Here is a 23,542-nt window from a genome sequence, read left to right on the forward strand (position 1 = left end):
CTCTTATCTAACGATTAAGCCTCCCTCAGATATATTATCAAAGTAGAGAATGAGATTATCTTCAAAACCTGCCACATACTCTGTAAATGTTTCTTAAATATATTTCCTCAATTCTATGAAGTCAACTTCAGTCTACTGTGAGCTCTCCTTTGGAAAGAAGAAACTGTACCTCATTAAACACATATGTGCATTATAAGATAAATAGCAATATGTGTAAGAATATTCACCTCAAGACAAAAGAAAATGGAGTTGTCGACAACAGCGTCTACAACACTGCAGGGGTGACGCTGTGTCATATAAAAGCTGGACCATTTGGGGATATTTAGGTACACCTCAGGTCACAGAGGGACAATCTTACACATAACTGAATACATATTTCAGTAAAACAGCAGCCCAGACAGCTTTCAATAAAAACAGTACACTAGCTGACAAACAGAAATAATTTTTTAAAAACTCATCCTAACTTAATAAAGAATAGCAAAATGAGCCTGGTATCACTGTGGCATAAAGGTTCATTGCAAACTCAAAGGTCATGGGTAGATAGCATAGCTCAAGCAAAAGTTTGGGAAAATATCATTTATTCTTTCTTAATTTATATTCATGCACATATGTGATATCAATATAGTTCATATATTGGAATCTTAAAATGCATATATGTATACTTGTTATATGTGTGTGTACATGTATATATACATATATATATATACATATACACATACATGTATGTATATGCATGTAGAATTTTTCCTTCCCAAAAATCTAATAATAAATTGAAGTTGGCTTCATAGAACTGAGTAAAAGTATACTTATGTTCAATTTCAACTTGCCAATTCAGTTGTACCAATTTACATTCATATTAACAGTGTATAAGAGTATGTGCTGTTTTATATTCACATCAACATTTGGTATATTTCAGACATATTTTTAACATGGTGGGTAAGAAATAGCATGTCGCTTTAGTTTTAATTTACATTTCTCTAATTACTGAGTCTCAACAAGTTTTCATAATGATTACTTGGATTTTCTTTTTGAAATTCCTGTTCATTTTTTATATTGGCTGGTTTTATCTTTCTTATTGATTCATAGGATCTTTAATATATTTTTTCCACTAATCCAGTTTTTAGCCTTTCTTATTCTTTCATAGTAGCCTTTGATTAACACACTTTTGTTCATTTTAATGTTGCTGAATTTATTAATTTTTTTCTTTATGGTTTTCTCTGTTTATGTCTAGTTATAAGAATTCTTATCTTACCCTAAAATAATAAATACATCCTTTTCTAAACATTTAAAGTATTGTTTTTCATAGTTAAGTCTTTCTTTCATACATAATTTGTTTTTATTTATGGAATGAAGTGAGTAGATATCAATTTTAATTTTCCATATGGCTAACTAATCACTGATTGTATAAGAGTATGTGCTGTTTTAATCACTGATTGGCAGCTTAGATTCACCGGTACTCAAAAGAAGAGAGTCCACAAGGGCTGGTGATGTCTCCCATGGATGGATGCATTAAAAAGTTGAAGCCCACCACCAATCATTACAGATGATAAGAGAGAGAAGAAATAGAGTAAGGGAAAAGAAAACCAATTTGATAAATTCACTCTATTCAAATTTTTATAACTTTTTACATAGTTTATAGAACTCTTCATAGTCACGCTGTCATTACTTCACCCCATATAGTGAGATGACATTCAGTAGTTTATTTAAATTTGTCTGTATTCTTTTTAAACTCTATAGACATACCATCACAGCTTATGAAAATCTTTAGAAAAATATTACTATTAGTACATATACTAATTAAGAATTTTTGTGATAATTCAGTAGTTTTCAAACTAGACTCCCACATAATTCCACAAGTTCAATACATGTGTTCTGCCACTGTAATCATATTAAATTCTTTTCTCAATTTCAGAAACTAAATTAAATTCATAAAATTTTCTCAGTATTAACACTATTAATTTTTTTCTTAAATGACTTGCACCTGCTACTCATTAGTTTTACTGGTGTCTGGTATGGGTTATATGTAATTACATATTTAGTTCTTTACATTTTCATATATTATAATTAAGCTAATCAACTCTAATAACTATTCTGGTAAGGTCAAAACACTTGGCTTTTCTATCTAGGATCTTCACCTCACCGTCATTTTATGTCAATTTTTTTCATTCATAAAATACATATTGCTTCATATATAGTATTTGGTGAGCAAAAGCTCAAAAGAAATACTGGATGTGAAAATGTTTTTAAAATGTAAAACATTTTACAAACAAGAGTTATAATTTATAATAACCTTAAATTATACCTTACAAATATGGGGCTAGAACAGTCATGGAAAAATCAACAATTCTTAAAGGTCAGTTTTATTTGCAGTTTTAATTTTTTCCATATTGTCTTTAAACAAAAAAACAGGTTTCTTAACTAGACTAAAAATAAAATTTATTTGTTTAAACATTCTTTCCTGCCCCTCGTAATTTCTAATAAAGTTCCTGAAAAGCAGAGCCTGAAAAAGGGAAAAAATTAATCTATAAGCAGTGTAACTCATCTCCAAATAATCTGAAAATATCTACTCTTATAATGGTATGGCTTAAAAATTCATGCCAACACAGTGTGATTTATAACTAGTGAGAAAGTCTATTAAGTCTAACTGAAATAAAAAATAGGGTATAGATTACAGATGAAGACTTAATCTGCCTCAAAAACATTTTAGAGCATAGCATAGATTTATTTGGAAGAACATACTTTCTTATTTTTTATCTCTTCACACAGAGAAACCTGGATAGAGTTATAAAAGTAAGAAAAACATAGACTGCAATGAAAATAATGTAGTACTAAACTCAAGATTTACTTTTTCTGTTTGTAAATATCAACAGAGCATTGTCTTCCCTGTAGGGAATATCATCGCTGCCCTGCTTTGAACCTCTATTACACTGGGAAGCAGCCTGCACTCTCAATCCACGTCTCAAACTGTTAGACATTGGAGAAGAAGGAAAGTGAAATTATCTAATTTAAAGGAAAGTTATACACTATACTGCAAAGTTTTAGTGAAAAAGAAGTGGGTTCCAATCCTACATGTCCTACTTTCCAAGTTGTGTGATCTTAGGCATGAATATTTAACCTCCCTGAATTACTATTTCCTCATCTTTAAAATAGGGATAATAAAAACCACCTCACAGAATTACTGTAAGGGTTAAATGAGATTGTTGTCATATATATATATATAACTATGGCATAATGTTGACCACATTACTATTAAATATAAAATGAGAGAGTAAACAACTTTAGGAAAATTGTGAAAGATACTAATTGTACTTTAACATTTTATGATATGAGTTTCTATTCCCGATATTTATTATTTATGTTAAAATTGGAAAGGTTTTCTTCAAATTGCATACACAAAAAAGTTTTCTGATATAACTGGACAATAGATAGAAGAAGGAAGGTAAAGAAATTGATGAAGTTAAAAAAATAACAATTTGGTATGACATATAACTGGCTGAGATGTAGTGGACATCTACGAACAAGATTTTTAAAAAGCAGGGAATAAAGGAAGGAGATGGGGAAGAAGAGAGAGCAGGTAAAGGAAGATGGCAACAGGATTGAGGGGTAGGGAAGAAACAGGGAAATAGGGGCTTGATAGCCTGCATGGCTCCTGGATAGATGGGTAATTTTTTGCTGGCCACCAGATCACCCTTGTTTGCTGAACTGCCCAACATGCAGAAATGAGCAGCCTCACAATAAGTGTGGGATAGAAGCACAAAGAACAATTGGCCCATCTGTGTGTAGTACTACATGCGGTATGAAGTTTGTAAACCAGTGTTTGATCTGAAGTATGCTTTATGTCTCCAAAAGCATCAATTAATATCACTGACAATATACAGTTAATAAACAGAAACAAACACATATTCACACACATATAGCTCAGAAAATATTTTATTAAAATCTAACCAAAATTCATAAAATTGATTCTCAATCTGTGAGCAAACCACATGCAGTTTGAATTATTAAGAAATTGAAATCATGTTAGCAAAATATCACATTTCTTTTATACTATAGGGAACACACAGTATAAGAACAGCTTTGGATTGACCACAAAACCAGCTTCCCTAGTTGAGAACACATGGTTTCAGTAGACATACTTTAAGCTCATATTGTGCTTTGGAACCTGTACCAATCTACTTTAAACTGAAAACGTACAAAAAAAAATCATTCTAAATAATTGTCTGTTTCTATCAATAATAATTTAAGAGAACTGCATGTGGTGTATTAATGAGTAACTCAAAAGACTATACTCATTGTATATTGGCTAATTTAAAACAAAACAAAAAAAAAATTACACATTCAAAGAACTGTGAATTACTTTGAGAACAGAGTGTCCCACCTAGGTCACCATGCTTTCCTTCTCTATTATTGTCAAGTTCAATTTGCCAAGTCTCTGACAATAAACACAGAAATAATTTTCAAGGTTGGTAAGCTAAACGACAGCTGTGATTAATGATATATAAATTTACTGATAAAACTGGTAAAGAAAGAAATGGAAAAGAGGGAGACTATTAAATGAATTCTACATATAGAAAAAACTAATTTACCTAGAGAATTAATGTATGAAATCATATATGAAATTATGTTCCAACTAGGCACTGTGCAGTTCTAATCATCTCTCTAGTAAAGCAGGAAACTAAAAAAATACTGAAAAAAGAGTAATATGAATAACCTATTTAGAATTTTTAAGACTATTAATTAGTACAGATACTAACTGATGCATACTTTTCCAAGTAATAATACAAGAACAATCCGCTTATTAACTAAAAGGCATAATTTACTTTTAAGTGTTCCAAGGCAGGGTTATAAAATGAAATCCCACTGAATTGTAGTGTAAATCTTACCACTGATATACCAATATATCAACAAAGGCAGGATGACCCAATAAGAAAAAATCCTGTATTATCATTAAGTAAAATTGTTTGCCTTGAGTTAAAGAGGAAACACAACAAATTACCTCATGGTGGCCAAATATATAACAATCAAGATTATAAATGATGTCTCTGAATAAATATTATGTATAATTTCCCCACACATACATATACAAAATCTATACTTATAAGGTATGTTCACTCATAGCAGGTTAAGGTCTGCTTTTTTATGTCAGTCTAGGTAACCATTCATGTATAAGTTCTGAGTTCTAATGATACGAAAATATCTAGATTTTACTTTCCTGCTTTAAATATTAAAGCTTTATATCACAGCAACAACTGTAAATCTCTCAACCAAGGAGCTTAAAATAGAGATGATAGTGAAGGATGCCAATTAGATAGACTCATTTCTCCCCTGAATACAACTTATAGTTATAGAAACAGGGACTCAGATGGAACACTCACTCCCTGTTGACCTGGAAGCTCCTTGCCAATTTTCCTGCCACGGTCATGAGCAGGCATGTGAGGGAAAGAATGGTGCTGTGTGTTAAGTATATGATGGAGAACTAAAGTTTTAAAGTATAAAGTATAACAAACTAAAGTATAAGTTGGCTTGGAATGAAATAAAATGACAAAATCAATAGAAGTACTAAAATCTGAAGAAGTTAAAATATTTTTTTAGCTGCTTCCAAGCTGATTTGAAGTATAAGGTTATTTCTGTTCATTTTAGGATTCTGATATATTCAGTGCTAATCTCAAATAGTAAAAGACTCCTCTTATCAGTGATTTCACTAACTGGCCTCTATACTTTGAAATCGTTGATCCTGAGCTTATTTTTTCATAGATGGACCCAAGCTGGGAAGGTTCTATTTGGCAATGCTTCCTTAAAAGATGGACTTTAGCCAGATCTTAGTTTAATTCATGTCCATATCACTTATTAGCTATGTGAGGTTGATGAAGCTACTTTACATTTTCAGGTCTCAGTTTCTTTATCCTGAAAAGGGAAATCAGAATAAGTCACTCAAAGGTCTGTTACAAGGATTAAATGAAATCACGTAAAATTCTTGGTAGAATGCCAGATATATATCTAATAGAAACCCTTGATAAACGGTGACTATTATCAATGCATAATTTCTCACTCACACAGAATCATATTCTTATCAGGTCTGCTTTAACATAAATAATGCACGCAGCCTCTGTCTACAGTAATTTCAAGGAGCATGCTAACTGAAATCCAACAACACTCCAGTATGTTCTAATGCTTAAGTTTCATTTTACAAGAAACATGAACTTTTATTTCATAGAGATGGAATTCTAAATGTAATACAACTTGTGAGGTAACACAAAGATTCAAATTTGCACCACAAGAATACAAGATAAAGGTGATTTCACAAAAAGAGGGAAAGGGGAATAATAGTTAAACAAAAGTACCTAAGTATTTGTTTTTATAAATTCTTTCTGAATCATAGCATTAACAGTTAAATAAATTAAACCATAAAAATGTAGAAAAATATTTTTTCCTATTTCTGGATAAAGAGCTTTCTAAGTTTCAAAGGAGATGAAGAAAATATTGATTATACTTAATAAAGATATTTTAAAACATAGGTTTCAAAACACATAAAAAACTTAAAAATAATCAAAAGTTTGTGAAATCAGTTGCGACTAATAGAATGTTAAAGAATTAAGCTAGTTTGATTTTAAAAAAGCCTCTCCTAAACCCATAAGAGAAATATCACTCTGAAAAAAAGAATAGGGACCTAAACAGATCAATGATAAAGAATAAGATATTAATAACTAATAACCCCCTCAGATTCAAGTTCACTAGTAATTAAAAATATAAATTAAATATCACTTTCCTCAATAATATTAGGAAAGATTTAAAAATTACAAATCTTTTAGCAGGGAAGAGTTTGAAGAGAGGTGAAATATATTTGAAACGCAAAGTATCAATCCAATGGAAAATGTTCACTGAGGAATAATCAGACTTTTTTCATCGATTGGTGAGGTGAGTAGAGATGGCCACCGATGTTGATGGGAGGAAGGAGAAAATAAGAAGGTACAGAAATCATAGGCTGAGGCTGAGAACAACGTTAAGCTATTTGCTCAAAAACTCTTTCGTCTTTAGATGTACAAGTGATTTTTTCCAGGGACCTTAATACTAATAAGCATGGAAAGAACCAAAGAGCCCCAATTTGCCGAGGAGTGGTGAGACAGAAATAAAAAAAGCTAGTCTTACTAGAAATATGACATGTACAAAATAAGCTTGTTTTGACCCTTTCTGCCCCTTTAATTATTTACATTTTTTAAAGAATCCTAGATGAAAGTCAATGCAATCTGAAAAAGTACATTAGGTTCTTTGATTTTCATTTCAATAAAAAGTTTTCCAACCATTAATTAGAACAAAGAATCATCTTAAAAACAAAGTTATCAAATAAAATATAACCATATCTTCTCTATTAGAATCTCTTAGATATAATCAAAGTATAAAATTTGTTTTCGCAGTTTCTATTATTTGCTTCAGGGTTATCTGCTACATTCTATGGAAAAAAGAGAATAGTTATGGGACATAAATCTAACTGTACTACCAAAGAGAAAGGGTGAAATCAGGAAAGTCAGAAAGGATATGTCATTTAACTATTTTAACTACAGTTATGAGTGGAAAAGTACTCCATCCCACTTGGGGGCAATTATTATTAGCTTTAACTTTCAGGAGTTATGAAATAATGTAAGGGAGTCTAATGTAATACAAAACACAGAGATATAACAAATTAAGGTTTATGTGCTAGATGTAGAATAAAAATAGAGCAATCACAAAGAGACAGAAAAAGCCACAATGGTAAAACTTAGTAATTATTTCTTTTTTAAAATTAAAACCTTAACTAGCTACTTGAAAGGCTGCTATTGGCAAGTTATGTTACCTCTTCGTACCACATTTGTCCATATCTACAAAATAAAACAGCTGAAGCAGAAGAGCTTTAAGGTTCCACTTTCATGATTAATTTCTTCTTCTCCTTTAATTCTCTATGCATTCTATGCCTTGCAGTTACAGAAAATCTTTGACTGGCAATCTAAGCTGTTAACAATAATAAAACAAGACATTATTGTTTTGCCAAAATCCTTTATGCCTCATTCTAACCACAAAGTTCTTTGACCTCTTCTCGATGCTGGTTTTGTGGTGGTATTTTTTGCTTCTGTTTGTTTTTACAATATATATATTTTTTAATATTGAGGCAACTTTGAGTTTCTCTCATCACTGGCTGATGGGAACTAGGTGGATTCCTATGTCCATGACCAAAGGAACCCCCACTCTTCCAGTTTTACAGTATTTATATTATTTGATATGACATTGAGATATATAAAATTTATGCTTGTAACTCTTTGGTAAGCACCTTCTTCATACCCATTTAACTATAAGATAGTGGGCAAAATATATCTGAAGAGAAATTCTATATTAAATTATGATCTACTTCAAGCAAATTAAAAGGCTACCAAATTTTCCTATGAAAATACCAATCTTGTTTTCATTCCTAAGACAGATACAATTCAAGGTTAAACAAACATGAGTCATAGTCAATGTCTGGAAGAGGTTTATAAGGCTTCAACAGAGTAGAAACTTCTGGTAGCATACAGTAAGAAGTAAAAATAATCAAAATAAAAGTTGTGAATTACTCTCAATTGTGCATGAAGCTTTACAACTGTTACTGATTTACAAAATGCTTCACATTCAACATATTTATGTATGGTAGAGAAGTAAAATAAAAACAAAATAAATTTTACTTTATTGAATATCAGAACTAAAAGAAACAGCTGCTATTTCTCAACTACTTTTTTAGACATTGACATCCTTTTCTTTCAACATTTCTATTTTGAGGAACAAATTCTTCTGACTGAAATGGAATATCCCTTTCAGGTTTAAGAATGTTTAAGCCATGATTTTCTGTTATTTCTTTAAAACCTTCAACTATATAATAGACAGTAAAATTAAGTGGCATACTTTTATAGGTAATGGTGGGGGCCTTTCTACCGTGTAATTCTGTAGGATACATGATGATGGCCCTACTCTCTCTTGAAATTCTTCCTGGGCCTTTGGAAGGTGTAAAACTGTCTTCAGTTTGCTGGGGTGGGGCATCATTTAACTTATCACAGCAGTCCATATGGAAGCAGCAACTAGCAGATTTTTTTGATAGATGTTGTCAAGTTAATATAAAAATATTCGCGGGCTGTATAACCTGAATTTTATGTGCTAACTAATATAATTTTGAACTTTTGTTATTCAAATAACTTTCTGAGTGCATGAATGAACTCATACACACATTACTGTGATTGATGGTAGGAAGAGAAACAAAATAATTTTTTTAAAAAAGTATTGCTATTGTTTTAAAAGCATTTACCATTACTTGAAGGGCTTTCCTTTAATCTAATTAATCAAAGTTTTAAAACTTATTAAAATAAAAAAAAAAAATCTATACGGAAAAGTGGGTTTAAAATAAATATGATAAAGTTTTTCTTTAGTCCAAGTTCTTGAATACCTGTGTGCTAGGTCTTGGAGGAATACTAAAAGAAAAAAAATTTTTTTAACCTAGCTACAAGTAGCTAACAGTCTCATGTGGAAAAAGAAGCACAAAACATATCACCAGACTTTGCCAAGTACTGCAACAGAAGTCTATACAGGAGGCCACCACAGAGGCTGATATTGGACCAGCAGGCATCCAGGGGAGAAATGCCTTCATTGAGGCTGAAATACAAGGACCAGGAAGAGGGTTTCCAAGATTGAGGGAGTAACATAAACAATTCCAGAAAGGAGTAAGGCAATATGGATTGTTTTGAGAAATACAAGATGCTCCATATTGCTGGTGCATAAAACAGAAGAAAGGAAAATACTCTCGTGGGTGGGTAAGAGAGATGTGGAAAACAGCCCAGAAGAAATAGCAAAAAGTGAATATAGAACAAAAGTAGATCGAGAAGAGGCTTAGTATACCATAAAGACTGACCTTTATCTACAAGCAATAGACAGCAAGGCATGGGAGTATTTTTAACAGGAAAGTGAAGTGCTCCTGGGAGTGCAGATTGATCCCTCTAAGGGTAGTATAGTGAAGGACTGGTTGTCAAGCAAATAGAACTAGGGGTAGTGAGATCCATCAGAAGGTTAATACTAATATTTCAAGCTAAATTCACTACCCTTCCTTCAATAGATAGTGAAACACATGATACATAAGGCGTTATATTTATTTTTAAAATATACTTACATACAAAATATGATTTACAAATATGATAAATAACCAATATCAGATTGATATTAAAGCCAAAATTAATATTAAGACAACATTTCAAGTTTTAAAATGCTCAACTGGCCTTCAGCCAAAATACATCCCATTTTAGACACTGTCAACCAATATCACAATTTTCTATTTCTTCTCTTGATTAGAGGGACAGCTCTCTTTAGTTTCTTTTTATTGTAATAATTTTATTTGGCCTGTTTTCTGTCCCAAATTTTCATAGAGTATTGCAGAAACAAGATACCAGAAGGAAAAAAAATAAAACCAATAAAAAAGGCGTAAGAAAGCAATATCATATATTTATGCCATATATAAAGTAAATAAATAAAAGATATTGAGTAAAGAACTAAAATCAAAATCTTGATCATGAGATTTCCCAGAGGCAGTAGCAAAGAAAAGTTTAATTGAGAAATGGCGTTCTAGATCAATCATGGTCGCATTTCAAAATAAACCAATTTGTTGTCAAAAACCTAAATCAAACTCATTAATTAACTGGTAGGCAGAGCTAGAAAAAGTACAAAAAATGCGTGATTCAGAGACTAAAACAAGCATTAAATAAATGTAAAAATATAGTTTAAATTTAGGTAAATTAGCATTAAAGCATTTCTGAATAAAACTGATTTTAAAATATTTTGCATTATTTTAAAAGTTACATATAATTTTTAAAAAGTGAGAGCCTACAACGATCGACCTCATTTTAAGATGTTTACTTTACATTTAGACCTCTCTACCTGCTGTTTTAGATGTGGTTTATCTCATTTTAGAATGAGCTGGGTCGTACATATTAACCCCAACACAAAACTGTGCCAGAGAATTAGTATTTCCTTGTATTTCTGTTGGCCTACAGTTTAGAAACCTTAACATTATTTTTGTTTTTACCTTAAATATATAGTACAAAAAACCTTTGAAACTATAATCAACTACAATCTAATAGTAACCTAACCTGAAGATTTTAAATATCATGCTAATTTTTATCTTCCACAATTAAAAAAAAACAACTGGAAAACTTTCACTGTGTCTAGTGCATAAGTTTTGAATAATGTTATACCAATATCAACATATTTGCTTTTCAAGCTACATGTAATAGATATAAAAAACATTTCATAAGTTTCCTAAATCAGAAAATAATAGAAAAGAATTTTTCTGTCCCCTTCAGCACCATTGCTTTTATTCTTAATCTGGGACACACAATACAGTGATGATAAACGAACACAGTACAGCACTATGAACATACCAAGTAATGTGTAAAAGTGCTAGACGTGATAAAGGAAAAAACAAACTACTGATGTGCAGCAAGAGATGTTAATTTAATGTCTTTAGTAGAGAATCACATTTTAAAGGAACCAATCTCACAAATCACTGGGACAAGCTGAGAAACTCTCCTAAAGGCTGAGCCTTTTGCACGTTAGATTAAGACTATCCCTACTTTTTATCACTCTCGGTTCTCTCCAGTCCCAAAATTAGTCATTATTTCACATTAGTGCACTGTCAAATGGACATTGGCTTTAAAAAAAAAAAAGACCCCATGTTGATTGCACATTTTGACAAGGTCTACTGTATCTTCACATGTTCATCTGAATTCCATTTCTAGACTACTATAAACTTATAAAACTTCCTGTTTTAACACTGATACTAAAGGAATTTGCCTAAAAGAAGACTTCAACTTTGACAGAATGAAGAAACAGAAACTTGCTGATAGGACACAACATGAAATCATGTTGAGAGCCATTCCCACTGCCCACAGTATTTAACTGTATTATGAATGTACAGAGCAATTTTCAGAACAGCACACAAAACTACACTGCCACCAAGAACATTCATAAACAGCAGGCAGCCCCTCCTTATTAGTTTTAACATGCCACACAGCCCTGTGCTTACTGATGCAGAGCAGCCAACAGGGAGATGGAGTTTATGAGTAAAAGCGAGACTGAACTGGCTAATTACTTACCTCCTCACTTACGGCAGGCTTGCTCGTCTAACTTTTTGTTTCCTCTCTTGTCATAGCTCAGCAGCAAATGGTTATGATTCAGCAGAAGTTTGAACCTGACAGTTAAAAAGAATTTTTTTAAAGAAAAAAAAATTGTAAATTAAAGTTCCCCTCTGCTGCAGTCTTTTTTTTCCTTGCCCTCTGTGTGCGTGTTTCTCTCTCGTTTTCTCTCTCTGCAAGGCAAGCTACGTAGTGGTCTATAAATATTGACCCTGACACTTGCTCAGGGCTTTACTTGCTCATGGCACAGGTCTGTGTTACTGAACACCGTGGTAATACTCCGGCAAAGTTCTCAGCTGCTCAGACAAAGCTGTGGATTGGCTCACTACCCAGCAACCCTGTGCCTGCCTGGAAATACCATTTTGCTGCCAGCTTTACAGATGCTATGGGCCTTTCCTGAGGCCCAAATCAGGCACAGAAGGGCAATTATGAGGTTTGTCTGAAGAAATACAGTTTTCCTCAAGCAGGTGGAAAGAAGGGGGGCTGGGTGAAGTAGAAGACGAGAAAGGAAACACTGCCTTTGTTTTGGCCAAACAACATAATCTCAAACGCTTTATAAAAGTCATGCCTAAATATCATTCAATCAAGCTCTATGAAACTGAATCACTACTATATACTATGATTGGCCAAAAGATGTGGAAAAACATTTTTGTAATTGTTTTTAATACTGCCTCTCATTGAATACGGCTGCTGTGACTGAGGAACTGGCGAAAAAGAGACGTTTAACATAAATTCATTTTCAGAATGATAGAAATGCATTGGAAACTATAATATTAATCAAATTAAATTATTTACTTGGTGAAAAAATAAAATATCTAAAAATTACATGAATCAACATATTAACTACTATTAGATTTTCAATCATAAAAATGTCAATTATTTTATATTTTTAGATTAAGAATAAAATCTAAGCCATGATGCTATATAGTTTGCAGGTGATATGAACAAGGTTATCATTACATACATACATCGCATACAGTGTCCATGGTATCGATAATTAGAAAATAAATCAAGTTCATATTTTTTACTCTTCCTGCCAAGAATAATCCTATATTTGCTTTATTAAAATTTCCTCTATTGATTAAACCAATGGTAAAGGAAACTAGAAATAATCTGGTCACGAACTCATTTTACAGATAAGAAGATGTACCCCCAGTTTACCAATGGTCACATGGAAAGTCTGCAACAGAGCCAAAACTAGAGTCCTTGCCTAATTGCTCTCAGAGTGCTTACTCCTTCTATTACAAGAATGGTTCTCAAATTCATTTTCAGTTTCAAAATCCTATCTTCATGTGAAATCTTACTGTGAATCTTACCAGTAAGCCAGAAAAATAACTAGCATAAAACAAAATTAGCCTTTTACAGTTTAACTGACCCTCAAAAAAGTTATGCTCAAGAATTAACTTTCTAACAAGTAAAATCACCTTGTCTTATTTCATTCAATAATTAATATTTGCCCAATAAATTAACATATTGCCAGGAGTGGTATATAGCAAGGTGCTAAAGATACAAAGATAAAACATAATTTCTACTCTCTGAAATTTTATAGCACAATTTCAGAGGGGAAAAAAGCTAATTAAAAAACAGTGCATTAGTGTGATGATGAAGACTCTATAAGAGGGTAGCAAAAGAGCATGGAACATGGGCATCTGAGCCAATAAGAAGTGAAGGTATGAGAGACTTCTGCATCTTACAAAATGAATAGAAGGCAGTAAGGCGCAGAAGGGAAAGACAATAAAGACAAAGAGGCATATATAAAACTTAAGCAGTTCTTGTTGGAGCATAGAATGTGATGCAGGAAATAGTTTTAAAATTTTTTTTTAAAGAACGTGCTTCACTTACTCATCCTCTCCCACCCAAACCCTGGCAATCACTGACCTTTTTACTCTCTCTACAATTGTACCTTGCTCAGAAAGCCATGAAGTTGGAATCACACATTATATAACCTTTTCAGACTGGTTTCTTTTAGTTATCAATTGAATGGATAGTTTTAATGGAGTCAATGTCCAAATTCTCATCTACATAAATTCTTTATTAATGTAGATCTGACTAAAAGCAATGCTTTATTCACAAGAATCTTCCTCTTACTTTACAAAAGAAAGGCACACTCTCGTATATCCCAAACCTTACTATTGCCCTGGTGTCATAGAAAATTTAAGAATTTTAAAATTTCAATTAATGCTTAAATTTCTGTTGCAGAGAAGTATAAGGTAAACAGTTAAAGACTTTTAATTATAAAATATACTGCATAAAAATTCTATGAGGAAGTGAGATGAAAATAAAGGTCAAAAAAATAAAATAGTAATGCAAAATTTTCAGGTTTTAACAGAAGAGTCTATTCATTATTATTTAGATGGATAAGAGTTTTATTAAATTGCTGTGGATTTAGATTCCAATGAGTATTCTTAAAATAGCTGACATAAGTTTTATTTTAAAATGTCAATATTTCCAACAGGGTGGAAATTAAATTCTTTGCAAGTACATATTTTACCACAGGTGAAAAAATGTAGATTTTAACTTGGTAATGTGTGAGTGGTTACATAGTTTTTCAAAATTCTTTGAGGGTCTGTGAACAAAATAGCTGAATATTGCTAGTCTACTGTATAAAACCCAAGTTTTTAACCTGGCATATAAAACTTTTCATCACCTTTCTACTTCTAAGATTTTAGGGCAGTGAAACTATACCGTATGATACTGCAAAGGTAGATACATGACATTATGCATTTAGCAAAAGCCCTAGAACTCTACAACACAAAGAGAGAGCCCTGATAAAAAACATGAACTTTAGATAAGTTTCCTCTTGTCTTTCTGAAGCATGTTTCTAGAAAGAGTATTATTATTATTTATTGAGCAACTATCACCTACTACGGGCTTTAGAAATATCATCTCCAACACTAAAAACAACCCTGGCCAATGGGTATGCTTTTGTCATTTTTTAAGATAAAGAAAATGAGGCTAAGAGTTATGAAGTGGTTTGTCTGAAATTATGTAACTAATAAATAGTTGATTTGAATTTCAGCCGAAATCTGACTGGATTAGAGTACCACATGCTGCCTCTTTTTTAGTCATTTAAATAAGATATAGAGGCTGCCCACATCAGGCAAGGAAGTGGATTCAGCAGTGCCCTCATGAGGACAGAAAAGAATGAGTCTTATCCTGCATTTTGAGGAACTGCAATAATTTTAATCTTGAGTATAAAAGGGTAGCAAAAAGAAGAGACTAACGAATTAATCAGTGGAAACCAGTAGACAAGATTAAAATAACTAGTATGCCATATTAAGAACTTAAAGAGTTTTACCTTCAATATGAATGAAGGGAAAGGAACACATGAATGCATGAGTCACCGATGTGAAGACTAAATACTGTCAAAGTGTGAGTTCTTCCCAACTTTATCTATAGATTCAATGCAATCCCAATCATGTCCCAGGAAGTTATTTTGTGTATATGGACAAACCTAAAGTTTACAGAAAGAGACAAAATAACCCAGAATAGCCAACACAATATTGAAGGAGAAGCACAAAGATGAAGGACTGACATTACCCGACATCAAGACTCATTATACAGCAACAGTAATCAAGATAGTGTGGTATCAAAGAAAGAATAGACAAATAGATGAATGGAAGAGTTATAGAGCCTAGAAGCAGATTAACATAAATACAGTCAACTGATCTTTGACAAAGGAACAAAGGCAACATAATGGAACAAAGATAATCTTTACAACAATGGTTCTGGGACAACTGGCTATCCATATACAAAATAATGAATCAAGAGAAAGATCTTATGTCCTTCACAAAAATTATCGCAAAAAAGATAACAGACCTAAATGTAAAATGCAAAACTATAAAACTCCTAGAAGGTAACATAGGAGAAAATCTAGATGACCTTGGGTATGGCAATGACTTCTTAGCAACAACACCAAAGGCACAATCCATGAAAGAAATAATCGATAAGCTGGATTTCATTAAAATTAAAAACTCCTGCTCTGCAGAAAACAATGTCAAGAGAATGAAAAGACAAGCCACAGACTGGGAGAAAATATACACAAAAGATTTATCTGATAAAGGAGTGTTATACTAAAACTCAACAGTATGAAAACAAACCAAGTTTTTAAATGTTCCAAAGATCTTAACAGACACCTCACTAGAGATACAGATTGCAAATAAACATATAAAAAGATACTGCACATCACATTTCTCATCAGAGAAATGCAAATTAAAACAATAATGAGATACCATTACACACCAATTGGAATGACCAAAATCTGGAAATACCAAATGCTGGTGAGAATGCAGAAAAATAGGACCCTTCATTCATCGCTGGTGGGAATGCAAATGGTACAGCCACTCTAGAAGACAGTTTAGCAGTTTCTTAAAAATTAAACATATTCTTACCATGTGATCCAGCAATCATGTTCCTTGATATTTACCAAAAAAAGTTGAAAACTTTTCATGTCCGTGCAAAAACATACACATGAATGTTTTATATCAGTTTTATTCATAATTGCCAAAACTTGGAAGCAACCAACAACATGCCTTTCAGTAGGTAAGTAAACTGTCATTCATCCAAATGATAGAACATTATTCAGCACTAAGAAGAAATGAGCTATCAGGCTATGAAAGCATAGAGGAATCTTAAATGCATATTACTAAGTGAAAAAAGAAATCTGAAAAGACTACATACTACATAATCTCACCTATTTGACATCCTGGAAAAGGCAAACTACAGAGGTGGTAAAAAGATCAATATTTGTGGGGGTTGGAGCAGGGAGGGATAAATAGGCAGAACACGGAGGATTTTTAGGGCAACACCAAAAATACTGGTGAAATATTCTGTATGACATTATAATAATGGATACATATCACTATACATGTGTTCAAATGCACAGAATGTATACCATAAAGAGTGAACCCTAAACTATGAACTTTGGGTGATAATGATGTGAAAATGCAGGCTCATCATTTATAATAAATGTACCACTCTGGTGGGGAACATTGTTAATAAAGAAGGTCATACGTGTGAGGACAGAGGATATATGGGAAATCTCTCTACTTTCCTTTGAATTTCACTGTGAACCTTAAACTGTTCTAAAAAAAAAAATTGAGTCTTTAAGAATTCAAAGGTGGCTCCTCCTTCAGACAGCTGGTTCTTTGCCAAGGCAGAGATTACAGAAAGAAGGAATGACTTAGAACAGGAAGCAATGAAAATAAGATGAATTTAGTCTTTGAATGTGATGAACTAGAGGTATCTGTGTTATTTCTCTGAATATGTTCATAAAGCATTTAAATACACTGATCTATAATATGAGAGAGATGAAGGTTGTTATCAACTCAGTAGTCTTATATTCTTGTTTTTGGGCTTGAAATCTTTTCATTATATACTCTATTTTCAACACAGAAACCAAAGTAGTCACTTAAAAAAATCACACATAATATTCACCTTCTACTCTAAACCCTGCCTTCACCCCCATTTTGTTCAGAGTAAAGGCTTGACTTCCATAGCGATCCACAAAGCCCTGCTTGATCTGCCTCCTTATTATGTCTCTGACCCCATCGACTACAGCCCTCCAGCCAACTTGACCTCCTATTGTTCTCTAAATGTTTGAGACAGGTTTGCCCCTAGTGTCTTTCATTTTGTTGCTCATGCTCTAATATGTTCTCTTGCAGACAGCTTCATGGCTAACTCCCTCGCCTCCTGCAAGTCCCTGTTGAAATGGCGCCTCAGTGAAGCCTACCATTACCATACTATTTAAAATTATAAACCTCTTTCTTTATTTGGTTGTAATTGTTTGTCTCTCCCAATAGAATGTAAATTCAATGATAGTAGCATAGATTTTATGTGCCTAGAGTCTTGCAGATAATAAAGGCACAATAAACATGTGCTATATAACTTGGAGACTGTGAGCCATATAACAATACAGGTGGTTCCTGGATCCATGAGGTCCCTCGGTGACAGCATGTATAACGAGAAGTAACCCAAGCCCAACATTTAAGTGTGGGTCAAGGAAGAGAAGCCCACAAAGACTGTAAAACGACTATAAATGCAAGTAGAAGAAGGACTGAGAAAATGAGAAAAGGAGTGAATGAGGGTGTCATATTCAGGAGGGAGTGGTCAACAATGTCAAATGCCATGGAAAGACCAAAAGAGATTAAAAAGAGCCCATTACACACAACATTCAGAAAGTACTGTGATACTAAATACCCTCGAATTGTACATATTAAAAACATGAATTTTATGATATACGAATTACATTTCAGCAAAACAGGTATTAAAAAAAAGAGCATTGGTGACTGAGTTGTTTCCATTGGAGGTGAAAAGTAAGCAAGTGAAGTGAGATATGGAATAAATCTTTCTCAAACTTTGGCCATGAAGAAAAGAGAAAGAGAGATCAGGTAACAATTTAAAACAACAAGCAAACAAAACAACTCATTACTGTGTAGGGGTGAAGCGTTTGAAGTCAAGCCAACTTGAGTTTTCATCTGTCAAGTTACATAAATCATATAATCTGAGTTTCTTCATCAATAAAGTAAGTTTAATATTAGTATCTGTGTCCCTGGGTATCAGTACTCCATTTCTTATCATTGGATATTATTTTATTATATAGATATACCACATTTTACTTAACCATTCATCAGCTGATGGATATTTGGGTTGTTTCTACTTTTGAACTATTATGAATAATGATGCTATAAACTCTCTTGTACAAGTTTTTGCATAAACATGTTTTCATTACTCTTATATAAATACTTAGGAGTGAAATTGCTAAGTAATGCAGTAATTTTATGTTTCAAATTTTAAAGAACTGTGAAACTGTACCATTCTATATCCCTACCAGCAATGTATGAGGGTTCCAATTTCTCCACAGGCACCTGCAATAATCTGCCTTTTTTATTACAGCAATACTTGTGAGTATAAAGCAGAATCTCATTATGGTTGTAATTTGTATTTTTAATGACTAACAATGTTGAGCATCTTTTCATGTGCTTATTGGCCTTTGGGCTACTTATTCTTTATTCACAGTAAATATAATTTCAGAAAACCCTAGAACCAAATAATGCTCAAAACATATTTTCAAGGGCCCACCTTGTTGTACCTGGCATAGACATAGCCAGCCACTTGTTAGCTGAATAAACGAATAAACAAATAACCAAATGAAAGATTAGAAATTAGAAATACTTGATTTATTGGTATATTTTTTTTAAACTAACAATTTGAATTCTCTTACAGCTTCAACAGAAAAGTAAACTTTTGAAGAAACTTTTAAAAAATGCAATTACAAAGAAAATGTACTAATCTTCTATTCAGTATTATGATAAATACTTATATTAGTGTTCTTAGTTTGGTAATAATGAAGTACTCTATCAGATCAATATTAGAAAACTGAAATTGTAATTCGGTTACACTAATGCTTTCATTTAATGCTTTCTTGAAGTTAAGGTGAAAAAAGCAAACATAAATGATTAAGTAGTAAATGATTTTAAAATACATTGTTGACAAACTTAATCAGATATGAATACTACAAATTTATCCAACACTGTAAATAATGAGACCCTCTTCAGGGGTAAATGGGTACAAGAAAAATATTAGTAATCTAAACTTGTCATTTTTCAAAAAGACCTGAGGGAATATGTAACTTTCAGTGTAAATGACTGAGGAGAAAGAAAATTGACTCTACAATGTGCTTAGTTAGAAGCAAACTACGGACTGTTTTCTCCTTGTTTTTCCTCTGTAGGCTACTATTAGTCATATCAAATACAGAGTCACTTGCCTTTAACTCTAAGGTTCTTTGTTCTCAAGTAATAAATACTTTGGGCTCCCAGGACCCCACAGGAAAATCATACATAAGTCTACTAACCTTTACTGCTGCCAGTTTATTGTAAGCACTTATCCATGATTAGGTTGAGAAGTACTGACTGCACAATTAATAAATAGGTCATTTGTTCTTTTCAACTAGAACAATGTTGTATATAAATTGAAAAGAAGAAAAATAGTAAAGAGAACCATAGCAAAGAATGTATGTCCTTTTTAACTTCCATTTGACGTTACACCAACCAACACCAAACTAAACTAAACATTTTATCATTTCTAAATAGAAATTCTTCTGAAATTCATATAACCAGAATCAATAATAAGGCTCAATTATGTTTAATAAAATAAGGCAATAATAAAGAGTGAAAAGCATCAGGAATATCAAGTTATTTTTACCTGATAGCTATTGCTAACTGGACTTATATTAAAGCTATACTAATGCCTCTTCATGCTTAATAATAATATACATGTCCCTAGCTATGTATCGGTATTTCCATTTGTTTTCCTCTCAAAACCACACATATATTTATATAATACTAAAAACCATATCAAAATTTTTTTAAACAAAATATCTATTGATTTGTAATATAACTTCAAGCGTTCCCTTCTTTTAAAAAAATGTCTTGAATATCCATTTCCTAAAATGAAGGAATTGATCCTAATTTAAATTTTTCTCCCACCACTCCAAAATGGAAATTAGTTTAGGTCTATGTGACAATAAGAATCTTTACGATGATGAAAATTTTTAATTCTATTAATTTCTGAATAGCTTTTTTTATCACAAAGATAAAATGATTTTCATCAAAAGATGAAAAGATGAAATATAATCTCAATGTGTTATTTTTTGAAGAGCAACTAATTCAAGAATCTTTCCATTTATACCGATACCCAAGATTAGCTATGTGACATTAATTTAATGGAATATTTACTTCTAGCAAAAAAAAATTACAGTATATTTTGTTGGACAGTGGACTTGGAATCTTGAGAAAGTTAATAGGTGTTCTCTCTAAGGCCGGAAGGGTCATGACAGTGGTCCTGAAATCTCCCACAGCAGAGGGACTTATGCCAGCAGAAAGGAGAGCAGAAAAGATTGGGGGATTCCCTCCTAAAAGCTACACCATACATTCCTTAGGATGGAAAGGGAGACATCCCAGCCAGGAAGTATTCAGGAAAAACCAGCTCGATGGAGGAGGGAAATACTTGTCTACCACATTTAAGCTGAGCTTTTTTACTATTCATTAATCATAAGGCAGTAGCTCATAAAAATATCACTGAATGATTAAATTTAACAGGCCGTGAAAATAGGAATGTACATTAAGTCTGATCATTCATAAGATGAAATAAAAACAACACTGGTTTATTTTACTGCTCTATGATGAATCTGTTTTTATGCAGAGGATTTAAATTGTAAAGCTGAGGAATATAATTATTCACTTTAGTGCCACTTTTTCCAATCAAAACATACTTCAAAAAGAAGAAGAAAAGAATAAGGCAAATTTTAACCAGAAATAAGCGAGCTATCCATTGCTCTTTTTTGGTTCACATGTAAAATATTTCTATTGGCTGTCTGCTTGACAGGACCTGAAATTTTCTTGAAATGTGGTGTTAAAAGTAGCTAAGGAGTAATACAGAAAAAGACTAAAAATGAAAAAAATCTTTTCTGTAATTTGGTGGATTTGAATATTTTCAGGTACAATATATTTGCACAAGTAAATTAAATCATACTTTGAGATGGACTGGAGCAATCTTTCTATTTTTTGTAAGCTTTAATTTCATTAGACTACTTTGGAGCAGTTGGAAACTGCATAAGAGTGCACTCTGAGGCTTTTTTCCTTTCCTCTAATTCATTTCATTCTGGTATCCAGCCTACACTGACCAAGAACAGAGCTAGAGGGAGGCTGAGGATAGATGAATGGTAAAAGTAGAAAAGGTAAGAATAAAGCATACACATACATTTTTTCAGGACCCAATAAAAAGATGAAATAATGTTAACAAACAGCATCTCAATTCAGTAATCAACTGCTTACATTTTTGTTTTATTTTGGAAACAATTTATATTGAACCACTAAATCAAAATTAAGTGTTTTGTATAAATATTTGTGTTTGCAAAAGCATATACAAACTGCTACTCATACTTTATGCTTAAATAACACCAGTAGAGACTATGAAAGAATACTTTAGAAGTACAGGAACCTCAAAACATGTCCTCAGGGTCAAGGGTTCCCTGTTGATGGGGTAAAACCACTCATTGTCTAACTCTTAATGGTATGTACAAATCTAACAGCTCACATTTATATAGCACTTAATATTTTTAAGAAGCGTTCTTTCATGTGATCCCTCATTTGATCATCAGGACAAGCCAATGGGAAAGTACTCATACTTTACATAGGAAGAAACTGAACTTCAGAGCAAGTAAGAGAACAGCACAATGTGTCCAAGTTTGAAAGAAACAGACAGAAACTGAATTTGGGTCTTTTCACATTAAATCCTTGGCTCTCACTACTATGATTTTCAAGAACACCAGAGGGACTGTACCTCAGTAGAAATTATTTTCCAGTAGAAAAAAATAGTAATTTCTAGGGGACAGACTGGTCTTCCAATATGGAGCAAATATTTTTGTTGATAATGGTACTGCACATACACAGGCACACGCACACGCACACACACACACTACTTGGGTAATGACAGTTCTGTGACTTAGTCATCCAAACTAAAAATTTCAGTGTTCCATTTCTGCTCTCTTCTATTTCCAATTAGTTATATATTCGAGTCTATCTTTGAAATATCTCTTGACTTAGTCCCCTTTCTTTTCTCTTCCGTCTAGTCTTATCAAAATTCAGGTTTAGCTTTACATAATCTTAAATACTAAAATAATCACAATCTCATCTCTTCTCACCACCTTCCTTTCTCCTCTACCAATCTTCTACACTGCTACTACACTTAAAAAAATGTTTTTTTCTACACCACCTCCTGCAACACAGAGGATTCAAACTCGCTGCACAAAATACAGGCCTTTCTGCCATCTTGACCTGGCTCTACCCTTTTGGTTTCATTTCCCCTTTGCCCACAACACAAATCCCACATTATACTCTCCTACCTTACCAAACTATATCTTCACTGGAAATGACAAATGTAGCGGTTTGACACTTCTGTGTCTCTTCATAGAATGATCTTCTTTAAATTGTTATTTTTATGGAATAACATTTCAGCTGGTGCCATACTAGCTCCAACTATGTGGGAATGCAGGTTTAAATTTAAAAAGGGAGAATTTCTTTGTGTGCTGGGACTCTGGTATTAAGACTCCTTGTTCTTTGCTTATTGTCTCCTTTTCAAAATGTGACAATTGCTCAATTTGCACTGGTAGCACTTTCTCCTAAAAACAGAAGGGACAAACATGTACCATTTCCAGGCTGCCAGCAGTAAAGCAGGGATAATGCTGTGCATTTCAGGATGATTGGTAAGAAGGGGCGGGGAAGGGGGGTGCGTAGGGTCGGGGGGGAAGACCTGACCAGTATATCTGTCCTGTGTATCCACTCTTCTTTCTCCGTTTTATAATCTTTGTG

General features: G+C 32.7%; 1 protein-coding gene across 14 annotated transcripts in view; it reads right to left on the reverse strand.

Moving 5' to 3' along the window:
• BMPR1B (bone morphogenetic protein receptor type 1B) overlaps positions 1-23,542 on the reverse strand; it is a 356,154-nt gene that overhangs the window by 130,544 nt on the left and 202,068 nt on the right. For 8 of the 14 annotated variants that reach the window (XM_011356268.2, XM_023528415.1, XM_011356265.2 and 5 more), the window contains one exon: positions 12,135-12,229. The exons of the other annotated variants lie outside the window; for them this stretch is intronic. The gene's annotated coding sequence lies outside the window, so the exon portion shown is untranslated. The remainder of the gene's footprint in view (positions 1-12,134; positions 12,230-23,542) is intronic. 14 annotated transcript variants of the gene reach the window in all.

This window comes from Pteropus vampyrus, unplaced genomic scaffold, assembly GCF_000151845.1.
Source record: "Pteropus vampyrus isolate Shadow unplaced genomic scaffold, Pvam_2.0 Scaffold25, whole genome shotgun sequence".
NCBI classification, from domain to species: Eukaryota; Metazoa; Chordata; class Mammalia; order Chiroptera; family Pteropodidae; genus Pteropus; species Pteropus vampyrus.